Source organism: Phyllobates terribilis, unplaced genomic scaffold, assembly GCF_046119375.1.
Source record: "Phyllobates terribilis strain yellow unplaced genomic scaffold, ASM4611937v1 Scaffold_13__5_contigs__length_258822181, whole genome shotgun sequence".
NCBI classification, from domain to species: Eukaryota; Metazoa; Chordata; class Amphibia; order Anura; family Dendrobatidae; genus Phyllobates; species Phyllobates terribilis.
In genome coordinates this window covers 184,550,187-184,564,451 of record NW_027362773.1, presented here as the reverse complement: position 1 = coordinate 184,564,451, position 14,265 = coordinate 184,550,187, and the positions used below count along the sequence as shown (strand labels likewise).

At 44.9% G+C, this 14,265-nt stretch overlaps 2 non-coding genes across 2 annotated transcripts; both read left to right on the top strand.

Annotated features, from left to right (window-relative positions):
- The first annotated feature begins 696 nt into the window (after positions 1-696).
- On the top strand, positions 697-778 carry TRNAS-AGA (transfer RNA serine (anticodon AGA)). Its single transcript has one exon. It is a non-coding gene; the product is annotated as a tRNA-Ser (tRNA).
- Positions 779-2,480: 1,702 nt separating this feature from the next.
- TRNAS-AGA (transfer RNA serine (anticodon AGA)) lies at positions 2,481-2,562 on the top strand. Its single transcript has one exon. It is a non-coding gene; the product is annotated as a tRNA-Ser (tRNA).
- The last annotated feature ends 11,703 nt before the right edge of the window (positions 2,563-14,265 follow it).

Genomic DNA, 14,265 nt, shown 5'->3' with positions numbered 1-14,265 from the left:
GTGCCAATGTTCGCATGACACTTTTTCCAGGTGGTTGAAACTGACCAGGATTTCAAGCCGAAACGGCCTCAAGAAACGACAGCGATTCTTTTCCTGAATCAAACTTTTTAGTGTTTTCCAGCATTTTTGTAAACATAGTTTGGTGATGTTTTTCTAAGTATTGTTTTGGGCATCAAATGAGTTTGTTTAAGTTTCTTTTTTGCTCGCAAAATGCTGTGAACGTCACTCAGGAACCTTCCAGGGGTCTTTCTAACCTACTCATTGACTTGTATAGCAAGTATAACGCAAGCAAAATATACCTGAAAAATGATATGCTCACTTCTGTTAACCGCTTGGCGTTTTGGGAAACTTAATGAGGTTAAAAGAGGCTCAATACCTGATCATATGAACAGCAAGTCTTTTTGCATGGAAATGAATCTGTTCAAACTATTGAGCATTTTCAAAGCCTTTTTCAGGAGGTGTTTGGAACAAAGTCACTCTAAATCCACCTTATGAATTTTAATAAACCTTGAACTCTGAAAGGTTCCAATTGATGACACCTTTAAATCAGGTTTTTACATTTCAGTGAGGCCTGGAATTTTGTTTCCAATTGAAATCTTCCATTTTCTGAAATGTCTTCCAGAAGGATAATCACTGATATTGATCATGGTGCTATAAGAAAAGGTGTGAAACTCATAAGAATGAAACAGTGTCTGAGTAGTTGTGGCCGAGTGGTTAAGGCAATGGACTAGAAATCCATTGGGGTCTTCCCGTGTAGGTTCAAATCCTGCCAACTACATTTAACTTCATGTAACATTTTGACGAATTATCTGAGTAGATCAATTTCCACGTTCCCAAGTCTTTCCCCCACAGAAGTGGTATGTAATCTATGGATTGTATTTGTAGAACCAGCTTAACAGCATCTGTAGATCTTCTTTTGATTAGTCAGCCAGGTGAGATGTCACTTGTGCATCACACCACCAATCAAACAAAGCTCAGAGGGTGCCATCAGGTATGTGGTGCAAATCCTCCTTTTTTCCAGCGAACACAGACCACTGCCGTGGCTGATGGACTGGGATATGAACTTTGATTTGCACCAACTCTACTTGAATTATCTTTCCGATGGAACCTTTTAGCACACCATGAAAAATCTTTAGTGACTTCTGGATGAGCAGAAGTTTTGCAATTTCTTTTTTTCTCACCCTTTTTCCAGCTGATAGATCCAGCACGCTAATTATTAGCCAGATTTCATCAACATTTTAAAACTGTCCTTGTTGTGATATCATGGAACTTTAAGCACACTTGTGGAATAAAAAGGGAGGAGATATTAATTTACCAATGTGTGTTAGATATACATTTGCGGAACAGCTTTAGAACCAGTTTTCATCATAATGCATGAATTCCCAGGTTCCACTGAGATTAGAACTCAGATCACTGGATTTAGAGTGAATTTCTCACATTTCCACTATTTACACATGCTCTTTTACTGTTTTCAAAAGAAAATCCAGCCAGCTTCATGGGTCATGTGGTTAGATGGTGAAATGGTTAGCACTTTGGACTCTGAATCCAACTATCTGAGTTCAAATCTCATTAGAACCTGAGAAATTCTTTGTGCATACCAGTTTTATCTTTTCTGCTCACACTCAATTTGCCAATGCACATGGTTTAACATAAAAAGAGAAAGTTAAAATCCACATGGCAAAAAGATCTATCTATCAAGAAAGTTTAACTCAAAAGTTAAACTTGACTTCATGAAGCAAAACTCATATCATCTATGTCACACCAAGCAATCGTACTCTTTGATTTGTGCCAATGTTCGCATGACACTTTTTCCAGGTGGTTGAAACTGACCAGGATTTCAAGCCGAAACGGCCTCAAGAAACGACAGCGATTCTTTTCCTGAATCACCCTTTTTAGTGTTTTCCAGCATTTTTGTAAACATAGTTTGGTGATGTTTTTCTTAGTATTGTTTTGGGCATCAAATGAGTTTGCTTAAGTTTCTTTTTTACTCGCAAAATGCTGTGAACGTCACTCAGGAACCTTCCAGGGGTCTTTCTAAGCTACTCATTGACTTGTATAGCAAGTATAAAGCAAGCAAAATATACCTGAAAAATGATATGCTCACTTCTGTTAACCGCTTGGCGTTTTGGGAAACTTAATGAGGTTAAAAGACGCTCAATACCTGATCATATGAACTGCAAGTCTATTGGCATGGAAATGAATCTGTTCAAACTATTGAGCATTTTCAAAGCCTTTTTCAGGAGGTATTTGGAACAAAGTTACTCTAAATCCGCCTTATGAATTTTAATAGACCTTGAACTGTAAAAGGTTCCAATTGATGATTCTTTAAATCAGATTTATACATTTCAGTGAGGCCTGGAATTTTGTTTCCAATTGAAATGTTCCATTTTCTGAAATGTCTTCCAGAAGGATAATCACTGATATTGATCATGGTGCTATAAGAAAAGGTGTGAAACTCATAAGAATGAAACAGTGTCTGAGTAGTTGTGGCCGAGTGGTTAAGGCAATGGACTAGAAATCCATTGGGGTCTTCCTGCGTAGGTTCAAATCCTGCCAACTACGTTTAACTTCATGTAACATTTTGACGAATTATCTGAGAAGATCAATTTACACATTCCCAAGTCTATCTCCCACAGAAATGGTCTGTAATCTATGGATTGTATTTGCAGAACCAGCTTAACAGCATCTGTAGATCTTCTTTTGATTAGTCAGCTGGGTGAGATGTCACTTGTGCATCACACCACCAATCAAACAAAGCTCAGAGGGTGCCATCAGGTATGTGGTGCAAATCCTCCTTTTTTCCAGCCAACACAGACCACTGCCGTGGCTGATGGACTGGGATATGAACTTTGATTTGCACCAACTCTACTTGAATTATCTTTCCGATGGAACCTTTTAGCACACCATGAAAAATCTTTAGTGACTTCTGGATGAGCAGAAGTTTTGCAATTTCTTTTTTTCTCACCCTTTTTCCAGCTGATAGATCCAGCACGCTAATTATTAGCCAGATTTCATCAACATTTTAAAACTGTCTTTGTTGTGATATCATGGAACTTTAAGCACACTTGTGGAATAAAAAGGGAGGAGATATTAATTTACCAATGTGTGTTAGATATACATTTGCGGAACAGCTTTAGAACCAGTTTTCATCATAATGCATGAATTCCCAGGTTCCACTGAGATTAGAACACATATCACTGGATTTAGAGTGAATTTCTCACATTTCCACTATTTACACATGCTCTTTTACTGTTTTCAAAAGAAAATCCTAGCCAGCTTCGTTGGTCATGTGGTTCTATGGAGTAATGGTTAGCACTCTGGACTCTGAATCCAGTGATCTGAGTTCAAATTTCAGTGAAACCTGAGAACTTCTTTGTGCATAGCGGTTTTATCTTTTCTGCTCACACTCAATTTGCCAATGCACATGGTTTAACATAAAAAGAGAAAGTTAAAATCCACATGGCAAAAAGATCTATCTATCAAGAAAGTTTAACTCAAAAGTTAAACTTGACTTCATGAAGCAAAACTCATATCATCTATGTCACACCAAGCAATCGTACTCTATGACTTGTGCCAATGTTCGCATGACACTTTTTCCAGGTGGTTGAAACTGACCAGGATTTCAAGCCGAAACTGCCCCAAGAAACGACAGCGATTCTTTTCCTGAATCACCCTTTTTAGTGTTTTCCAGCATTTTTGTAAACATAGTTTGGTGATGTTTTTCTAAGTATTGTATTGGGCATCAAATGAGTTTGCTTAAGTTTCTTTTTTGCTCGCAAAATGCTGTGAACGTCACTCAGGAACCTTCCAGGGGTTTTTCTAACCTACTCATTGACTTGTATAGCAAGTATAAAGCAAGCAAAATATACCTGAAAAATGATATGCTCACTTCTGTTAACCGCTTGGCGTTTTGGGAAACTTAATGAGTAGAGATGAGCGTTGTTCTACTCGAACTGTTCGCCAATCTCAAATTCGAGCTGTTTTGGGTGGTGTTCGAGCCGTTCGGCGAACACGAACAATTTGAGAAAAATTCGGCTGTTCGAGGTTATGTTCGATAACTGTTCGTGCACCAAAATCATAACTGGATTTTTTCTCAGTAATGATGAAAATTAATGTTAATACGCAGTTTGAGTGTACAGCGGGGTGGGGGGAGGGGCAGGGGATGGATCTCTGCAGGAACAATGAAGATCTCCATTTTTTTTTCTCTTTCCCGCCTTTGCAGTGGGGAGGTGCAATCTGTCAGCCTATCAGCAGCGCACACACGGAGCGAAGTGCTTTTTTTCACACAAGCAAGGGCATGTGTCATTGGCAGTGTATGTCACATGTCCTTGCCCTATAAGACCAAGCCATTTCCCCGTCGCCACCATTTTCTCACTGCTGCAGCTGCGTGTTAGACGGCACCGCTGTTGCTGTGTGCGCTATACCTTGTTAATTTCAAGCCAATTTTCGCACAAATATACAGATAGCTTGGGAGTAGGGAATAGTTGTGATTGCAGTCCTTTTAAGGACTAGGTTACAGCATTTCCTACGACTTTTATCAGGGAGGTCTGTGCTCTTAAATAGATAGGTTGTGGGAGTAAAGACTAATTGTAATTGGAGTCCTTTTCAGGACTAGGTTACATGAGTTCCTATCAGTTTTTGCCAGGCAGCTCTGTGCCAGTGCTGTGCAAGTTTTTTTCACAGCATTTGGCTGAATCTAGCAAAGCTAATCCTTTTTGGCCTACTGCAGAGTGTGTTAGTCAGTGGAGTAGCCTATCTGTGTTGCAAGATATAACACCTGTGTATAGAATACCAATTTTTTTACTGCACCTAGTGAAGTAAAATCTTTTGGGCATAGCATCATTCTATTAGTCCATCTATACTGACCTCCATCAGGTTGCAAACTGAATATAATTTTTTTCTGCAACTAGCTCTGAAAAAATATTTGGGCTTCTAGCAGTGTGTGGGACTTGGTCTATTAGTCCATCTATACTGAACTCCATCAGGTTGCAAATTAAAAATAATTTTTTTCTGCATCTAGCTCTGAAAAAATATTTGGGCTTCTAGCAGTTTGTGGGACTTGGTCTATTAGTCCATCTATACTGACCTCCATCAGGTTGCAAATTAAAAATATTTTTTTTCTGCATCTAGCTCTGAAAAAATATTTGGGCTTCTAGCAGTATGTGGGACTTGGTCTATTAGTCCATCTATACTGACCTCCATCAGGTTGCAAATTAAAAATAATTTTTTTCTTCATTTAGCTCTGAAAAAATATTTGGGCTTCTAGCAGTGTGTGGGACTTGTTCTATTAGTCCTTCTATACTGACCTCCAGCAGGTTGCAAATTGAATATAATTTTTTTCTGCATCTAGCTCTGAAAAAATAGTTGGGCTTCTAGCGGTGTGTGGGACTTGGTCTATTAGTCCATCTATACTGACCTCCATCAGGTTGCAAATTAAAAATAATGTTTTTCTTCATCTAGCTCTGAAAAAATATTTGGGCTTCTAGCAGTGTGTGGGACTTGGTCTATTAGTCCATCTATACTGACCTCCATCAGGTTGCAAATTAAAAATAATTTTTATCTGCATCTACAGTACCTCTGAAAAAATATTTGGGCTTCTAGCTGTGTGTGGGACTATTTGTATTAGTCCATCTATACTGACCTCCATCAGGTTGCAAACTGAATATATTTTTTTCTGCATCTACCTCTGAAAAAATATTTGGCCTTCTAGTAGTGTGTCGGACTTTCTCTATTAGTCCATCTATACTGACCTCCATCAGGTTGCAAATTAAAACTAATTTTTATCTGCATCTACAGTACCTCTGAAAAAATATTTGAGCTTCTAGCTGTGTGTGGGACTATTTGTATTAGTCCATCTATACTGACCTCCATCAGGTTGCAAATTCAAAATAATTTTTTTCTGCATCTAACCCAGCCAATAGTTTTGGCCTAATACCACAGTTTGGCCACTCAGCTCTGCTCGGTTCCCATCCATTGTTTTTTTGTGCAAACAACTCCAGAGTTGTGAATTAGTTAACCACCAAAATGAGTGGAAAAAGGCCTGCTGCTGGTGGAAAGGGGAATAGGCGTGTTGGGAAGGGGAAAAAAGGTTGTGTCCGTGGGGTAGGTGTTAAAGCAACAGTAACATCTGCAGAAGAAAGACCATCTTCCAGCCAAACTAAAATGTCTACTTCTTTTAGCGGACATGTGATAAGATCCCTTTCTTACGGCCACGCCAATCGCTACAAATTCCAGATGAGGCACAAAAACAGCAGGTGCTTCAACGGATATCAAGTGCTCCTTTAAGTGGGCTCTCCTCCACATCAACTTCAACATCACAAATACTCCAGTCCTCAAAGGTGTCACCCAAATCGCACTTGCTTCCTCACAGCTCCCAAATCTCCAGCTGCCCGTCTGAGTATGAGGTAGAACAGATGGTTGAGTCTGCAGAGCTGTTTACTCATACTATAGCCTGGGAATCAGAGGTCGACTCCAGCGCTTCTGTGAATCCAGACGAGGAAATGATCTGCACTGATGCCCAGAATCTTTATGAGTCGGATCCAGGACCAGACGCAGAAGGTTCTGACCATAATGTAGACCCTCATTCCCAAACTGTAACTCCTGTTGGTGGAGACAATGAGGAAGACGATGATAAGACTCAAATACCTGATTGGAGCGACAACTTTAGTTTTTTGTCAGGGCAGGAACAGGTTGGCTCTGAGGACGACGGGTGTGATAACGCACAGGGTGATGATGATGAGGTCGGAGATCCCACTTACTGTCAACCCACAGTCAGCCAAGAGATGAGGTCAGCAGAGGAGGTGGAGGAAGATGCTAGTGACGACGAGGTCAGGTTGCGCCTTCCTGGACAGAGACGTAGTACTGGAAGCACGTCAACAACTGCATCCTCAAACACAACTCTGCTTCTCACCACAAGTCGTGGTGGCTCTTCAGGTCGCATGGGTGCTAAGCCTTGCATAGCCTGGGCATTTTTTCAGATCGATAAAGATGACCCAACTCGTGTTATCTGTAACATTTGTCAGCAAAAGCTAAGTAGAGGCCAAAAAATACATAGTTTGAGTACTTCATGCATGAACCGGCACATGGACATGAAGCATAAGTTGCAGTGGGAAGCTCAGTGTGTTACAATGCGGCCTAGCCGGCCGGGCCAATCACCGTCTGCCATATCTTGTGCATCCGCGGCCTCTTCATCCTCTGTGACTGGGGGGACAGCAGTCACACCTGTTTTGGGGCGCAGACCTGCCACCTCTTTACCCGCAACAGCCAGTGTGATTGGCAGGTCATCATTTTCTTTGGAGGTGGTAACACCAGCTGGTGTTGAGCGCTGTCCGACATCGATAGCACCACCTTTGGATCAAGGCAACCTAACATGTCCGCCTGCATCTTCCTCACAGACCGGCAGTTTGCCGGGGACACCCTTATCAACCCCGTCTAAGCACAATAGCCAGCCCTCGGTCCCTCAGATGTGGACAAGTAAAAGACCATTTCCTCCTAGCCATGAGAAAGCTAAGAGGTTGAATTTCACCATCTGCAAGCTCTTGGCTACAGAAATGCTGCCTTTCCGCCTGGTGGACACAGAGGATTTTCGAGACCTTATGTCCGTCGCAGTGCCCCAGTACCAGATGCCCAGTCGGCACTACTTCTCAAAGAAAGGTGTGCCTGCGCTCCACCAGCATGTCGCACACAACATCACCGCTTCTTTGAGAAACTCTGTGTGTGACAGGGTGCATTTCACCACAGACACTTGGACGAGTAGGCATGGACAGGGGCATTACATGTCGCTGACTGGGCACTGGGTAACTATGGTGACAGCAGGACAAGGGGCTGCTGTCCAAGTCTTGCCGTCCCCACGAGTTGTGAGTCAATCCTCTTTATGTCAAAGTTCCTCCACTGCTTCTGCCTCCTCAACCTCCTCTCGGTCTTCCACCTGCACCCAAAGCCTGCCTGGTCATGCCACAAGCTTTCTAACTGCGCAGAAGGGATCCTGCACACCTCCTTACTATGCTGGCAGTAGGGCTCAACGTCATCAGGCGGTTTTTACATTGAAATGTCTGGGAAATGTGAGTCACACAGCTGAGGAGTTGTGGTCAGCTCTGGAGAACCAATTTCATGAATGGTTGTCTCCACTGGACCTGAAACCAGGGAAGGCCGTGTGCGACAATGCTGCAAACCTGGGTGCGGCCCTTCGCCGGGGCAATGTCACACACGTGCCTTGTATGGCTCACGTGTTGAACCTGGTTGTCCAGCAATTTTTAGCCCACTATCCCAGACTAGATGGCCTTCTGCAGAGGGCACGGTCGCTGTGTGCTCACTTCCGCCGTTCGCATCCCGCAGCTCAGCGACTTACATCTCTACAGAAGTCGTTGGGCCTGCCACTTCACCGGCTAAAATGCGATGTGCCTACCCGGTGGAATTCAACTCTGCACATGTTGCAGCGACTGTGGTAGCACCGACAAGCCCTGGTGCAATACGTTCTGACGTATAGCCTGGGCCAACGAGATTCAGAGGTGGGGCAAATCACGCTGGAGGAGTGGTCTCAGATCAGGGACCTATGCACCCTTCTGCACAGTTTTGAAATGGCGACGAAGATGTTTAGTGCTGACGATGCCATTATCAGCATGACTATTCCGGTGATTTACATGCTGGAGCACATGTTAAACAGAATTCGGAGTCAGGTGGTGGCACAAGAGGAGGTGGAGGAAGTAGAGGAGGAGGAGTTGTATGCGGAAGGGCTAACATCTGCAAGGTCCAGACGGTCGGCAGCACCAAGGCGGCAGGCATGTGAGGGTGGGGGAGATGGTTTTACCAGGGCGCATGGTAGCAGCCAAACTAGTGAGGAAGGTGCAGGAGCCCAGGAAGAAGTGGAGGACGAACTGATGGAAGACTCATCAGATGAGGGAGACCTTGATCACATTTCTGTTGTGCGAGGTTGGGGGGAGAGGACAGAGGAAGGAAGCATGATTGTTACCTCGCCACCAACACAACAGGGACTTGGTGCTCCTGGATGCGCAACACACATGAGTGCCTTCTTGCTGCACTACCTGCAACATGACCCTCGAATTGTGAGAATTAGAAATAATCCTGACTACTGGGTTGCCACACTGTTAGATCCCCGGTACAAAAGTAAATTTGCAGAAATTATTCCTGCCATAGAAAGGGATGCACGCATGCAGGAGTATCAGCAGAGACTGTTGCAGAATCTTACATGTGCTTTTCCACAAAATACCTGTGGTGCACGTAGTGAATCTCACAGTTCCAACTTGCCAACCGTGGGACCGTCAAGTGTTCAGCACTCAAACCGTAACAGAACCACAGTATCTGCTGGTAACATCAATTTTGCGGAATCATTTCACCACTTTTTTAGCCCATCCTTTGCAAGGCCACAGGAGACAAGAAGTCTGACACATAGTCAACGCCTAGAGACGATGGTACAGGAGTATCTCCAAGTAAACATTGAAGCCACGACTGTGTCACTGGACCCTTGCTCTTTTTGGGCTTCCAATCTGGATAAATCGCCGGAGCTAGCCACTTACGCCTTGGAGATCTTGTCATGCCCCGCAGCCAGCGTTCTGTCTGAACGTGTGTTCAGCGCTGCTGGTGGTGTGCTGACAGATAAGCACACGCGGCTCTCCACTGATAATGTAGACAGACTCACGTTCATAAAGATGAACAAATCATGGATCCGAAACGACTTTTCTACCCCTGTGTCATCCTGGGGAGAGTAAAAGCTTGATGATTGGTTAAAATCACCCTACCAACCGTTTTAAGCTTTCAAATTACTAATCATGTTAATCTGTATCTTGACTGGAAAATAATTTGGGCTTTGTAGCAGTGTGCAGCACTGATCCTATTAGGCCATCTATACTAAAGCTTCACCAGATTTAAAATTAAAAATAATTTTTAGCTGCATCTAGCCCGGAAAATAATTTTGGGGCTCCGAGATGCACAAGACACATAAGTGTCTTCTTGCTGCACTACCTGCAGCATGACCCTCATATTGTCAGAATTCGAAGTAATCATGACTACTGGGTTGCCACACTCTTAGATCCCCCAAACTTTTCGATCAACCTTTTCATTTTAATAAAGACCAAAAAAATGGTCATTTTTGAAATTATAAGCATTAGCAGGTTGTTAGAAACTGAAATCAAACAGTTTTCAACTCAAAACTTTATTCTAGGTGATGTTACATTTTCACATAGGACCCCTTGTTCGAAAGGAGCTTCTGAACTCTCTCGTCCATTGAATTTGTCAGGTTTTGGATGGTTTCTGCTTCAATTGTTTTGCATGAGGACAGAATACCCTCCCAGAGCTGTTGCTTAGATGTGACCTGCCTCCCGCCATCATAGACACTCCTTTTAATGATGCTCCAAAGGTTCTGAATGGGGTTGAGGTCAGGGGAGCATGGGGGTCACACCATAAGTTTGTCCCCTTTTATGCCCATATCAGCCAGAGATGCAGATGTTTTATGTGCAGCATGAGATGGTGCATTATCATGCAGAAAAATGATCTTGCTGTGAAATACACGGTTCTTCTTCTTGAACCATGGCAGGAAGTGCTGTTTGAGAAAATCCACATACATTATGGAGTTCATCTTTAGCGCCTTCAGGGATCCTAAAGGGGCCAACAATCTCTCTCCCCATGATTCCAGCCCAAAACATTACTCCACCTCCTCCTTGTTGGCTCTGTAGCCGAGTTTGCGTGGGCTGTCCATCAACCAGCCATCCTCCACTCCATCCATCTGGACCATCGAGCGCTTCACGGCACTCATCCATGAACAAAACTGTTTTGAAATCAGTCTTCATGTAATGTTTGGCCCACTGGAGCCGTTTCTGCTTGTGTGAAGTGGATAGAGGAGGTCGACAGGATGGCGTATGCACAGCTGCAAACCTCTGAAGGACCCTGCATCTTGTTGTTCGGGGGACGTTGGAGGCACAAGCAGCTTCAAAAACTTGTCTGCTGCTATGACAAGGCTTTTTGGCCGCTACTCTTTCAACCTGACGTAATTGCCTGTAGGAAAGAGTCCTCAATTTGCCCTTATCAGCACGCACACGTGTGTACTGTGAATCAGCTACATACTTCTTGATTGCCAAGACACTTCATCCTGATCATCGCACAATGTTGATTGTAGTCATGCCTTGACCTAAACACTCCACAATTTGTTGCTTCTCAGCAGCCGACACATCCTTTTTCTTTCCCATTTTGGCAGAAAATGTAGGCTGCTTAATAATGTGAGAGAGCCTTCTTAAGTAGTCTTGCCTTTCATTGGACACACCTGCCAAACTAATTAGCACAGGTGTCTGCAATTGCTTACAGTGATATAAAGAGCCCTGACACACATCACTTTTTGCATAATAATTTGGAACGCAGTGTACATGTGCTTTTCCACAAAACACCAGCGGTTCACGTAGTGAATCTTACAGTTCTAACTTGCCAACCGTGGTCTGTATGGAGTTGTTCAATAAAGGGCCCAAAATTAAGATAACATAGATGGGAGAGGTCTCTATGAATAGGAATTCCTAAGTATTTGATACCCTGTGAGGGACAGGCAAAGGGAAAGTTGGACTGGATGGAATCCTATATGGATTTGGGGAGGGAGACATCGAGGGCCTCAGACTTCGCTGCATTGATTTTAAAATTTGACCATGTAACAAAGTGATCTATTTCAGCCATAACAGCAGGGATGGATATATGTGATTGAGTGATATATACTAGGACATCATCAGCAAATAGAGAGCACTTGTACTCGGTGCCTCCCACCTCAATCCACCTAATATTGGGGTTATGGCGAATTGATGAGAGCAGGTGCTCCGTCACTAGGATGTATAAGAGAGGGGACAGAGGACATCCCTGCCTTGTCCCATTGGTGATTGTGAAAGGTGATGAAAATGTTCTGACGCACCCCCTGGGCCTTGGGACACCCGGAGCCGGACCCTTTTTGGTGGATGCTGGTGGTTGTAGTCTTCGTGGCGGCGACCCGGTTCCGTGGCTCAGGGCGGTCAAACCAGTGGCGGAACTATTTATGTGGTTTTGATGTTTAAATGTCCGACTACGCCACCCGTGGATTGCGGTCAGAGTGAACCGCTGCTACAGGGCAGACCGCTGAGGCTGGTGTTGTGGGTGCAGCAGAGCGTAGCATAACTCCCCACGGGAGGAGTATAGCCTCAGGGCAGTGTATGCGGAGGATGGGGGTGATGGTGCAGGGCAGCAGCAGTAACGACACGGAGTCAGTGATGCAGTCCAGGGCCTTTACTCACAGTTCTTATTATCCAGACCACGTCTGCAGGTAACGGCTGCCCACGTCGTACTGTGCTCACCAGGTGAGGGGCTCAGACAACTCCCAGATAACTTTGGAGCACTTCACAGGACCCCCTTTGTGTGTCCTTTGTCTGTCCTTTCTTACCAACACTTCTGTCCGGCTGCCTCGGGCCTCCTCTTGGTAAACTTGGCGCCAGTTTCCCTGACCCTATGTGGTGCCTTCCTAGCGGGTGTAGCGAGGGGCTGCGCCACATAAAATGTCAGAGCCTCCGGTTTCTAGCTGAGGGTCGTTTCCTGCCTCCACTAGTTCGGGGACCGGTCTCCCCCTTTGGCCTGACCCCTCCACACAGGTGGATTCGGGCGTGCGGTGGCGACTCGCCCGTCCGCACCCCTGGGATCCCTTCATTCCTCGTTCCTGGAGCCTTCTCCGCTCCTCTTCCTTCCTTCTCCCTCTTCCAGGCCTGGGCCTCTGTTACTAGGCCCGCCTCCGGAGCAGAGCTCATGCAGAGCCCCTGCTCCCTGCCACTTCTGCTCAGACTTCTCTGCACTGAACTAAGATGGTGCCCACCTTTTATACTCCCTTCTCAATGCACCCAGGAACTGCTTCCTCCCTGCTTCTACACTACAGGGTTCCCCTTCCTCAGTGTTCCCTCCCCCCACTCCAGCCAGGGACAGGGACTGTCGTGCCCATCTCAGGAGCATATTGGTCGCCCTGCCCCACGGCAATGTGGTGTAATGCATGCAGGTGTCGGGTCCTGATCCACACTCCATCCTTACCTGAGAGTGAGATATCACACCTCTGGGTGAGGTGCAATACCTCTGTAGCAACCGAGCCCTCAGGGTGCTACAGTTCCATTTATCTTCAGCCTAGGTGACGTATTGCGATGCAGGGCCGTGATTTTGGCTATAAAAGGGTCCCCTAGACCCCTACCCCAAGCTTTTTAAGAGAATCATATATGGCGTGCCAGGAGACTCTATGGAATGCTTTCTCAGCATCCAACGAGAGTATCTAATTACAAATTTTTAACTGCATCTAGCCCAGGAAATACTTTGTGCCTAGTAGCAGTGTCTGCTAGTGAGCGGATTATCCCGGCTGTTAAGCAAGCTGCACCACCTGTAGTTTAGACACTTAATTTTTTCAAAGGAAATGCTTCGGGACCATGGGATACTTAGTGAAGAGCATCAGGAGGCACCCCAAGGCATAGGGGCTGGGACTGGCAGTAGGATGCCTTGCGGTGGACACCCGAGCTCGATCCTTATAAAAGCTTTTTAACTGCAGCAGCTTTAGTGGACGCTACTGGAGCTGGAATTACCGCGGCTGCTGGCATGAGACTTGCCCTCCAATAGATCCTTGTAAATGGATTTAAAGTGTATTCATTCAAATTAGAGAGACAATTTAAATTAAAAAGCTTAGAGCTGACTCCACCACAGGGGGGCTCGCTCGACCCACCAGCGGACAGGCACCAGTATTGGGAGAGGGGGGCTGGCCGTCAGGATTCACCGCGGCTCTGGCACAAACCCGGCGACACGGAGGTGGCACGGGCAGGAGCGGACTGGCCGTGTCGGCTTCTCACTTTTTGGATTTTAGAAGGGCATGACATGCCTATATCTGTGTCTCCCCCTCCTTTTACTCCTCCACCTCTTTTATTTTCGCATGACTATATGTACTTGTCACTTTTCCATGTGTTAGTTATGTCTTCTGAGCAGTTTGTCAGCTTTTGGACACCTTTGAAGGTGTTTTCTATGTGTTTCTATGTGTTTTTGTTTGCCTGCCATTGGTTTTAACGGTGTTCGAAGGTGTTCGACGAACAGTTCGGCGAACACACGGGTGTTCGACGAACCGAACTGAGCTCGAACACTATGGGGGTGGCTCAACACTATTAATGAGGTTAAAAGACGCTCAATACCTGATCATATGAACTGCAAGTCTATTGGCATGGAAATGAATCTGTTCAAACTATTGAGCATTTTTAAAGCCTTTTTCAGGAGGTGTTTGGAACAAAGTCACTC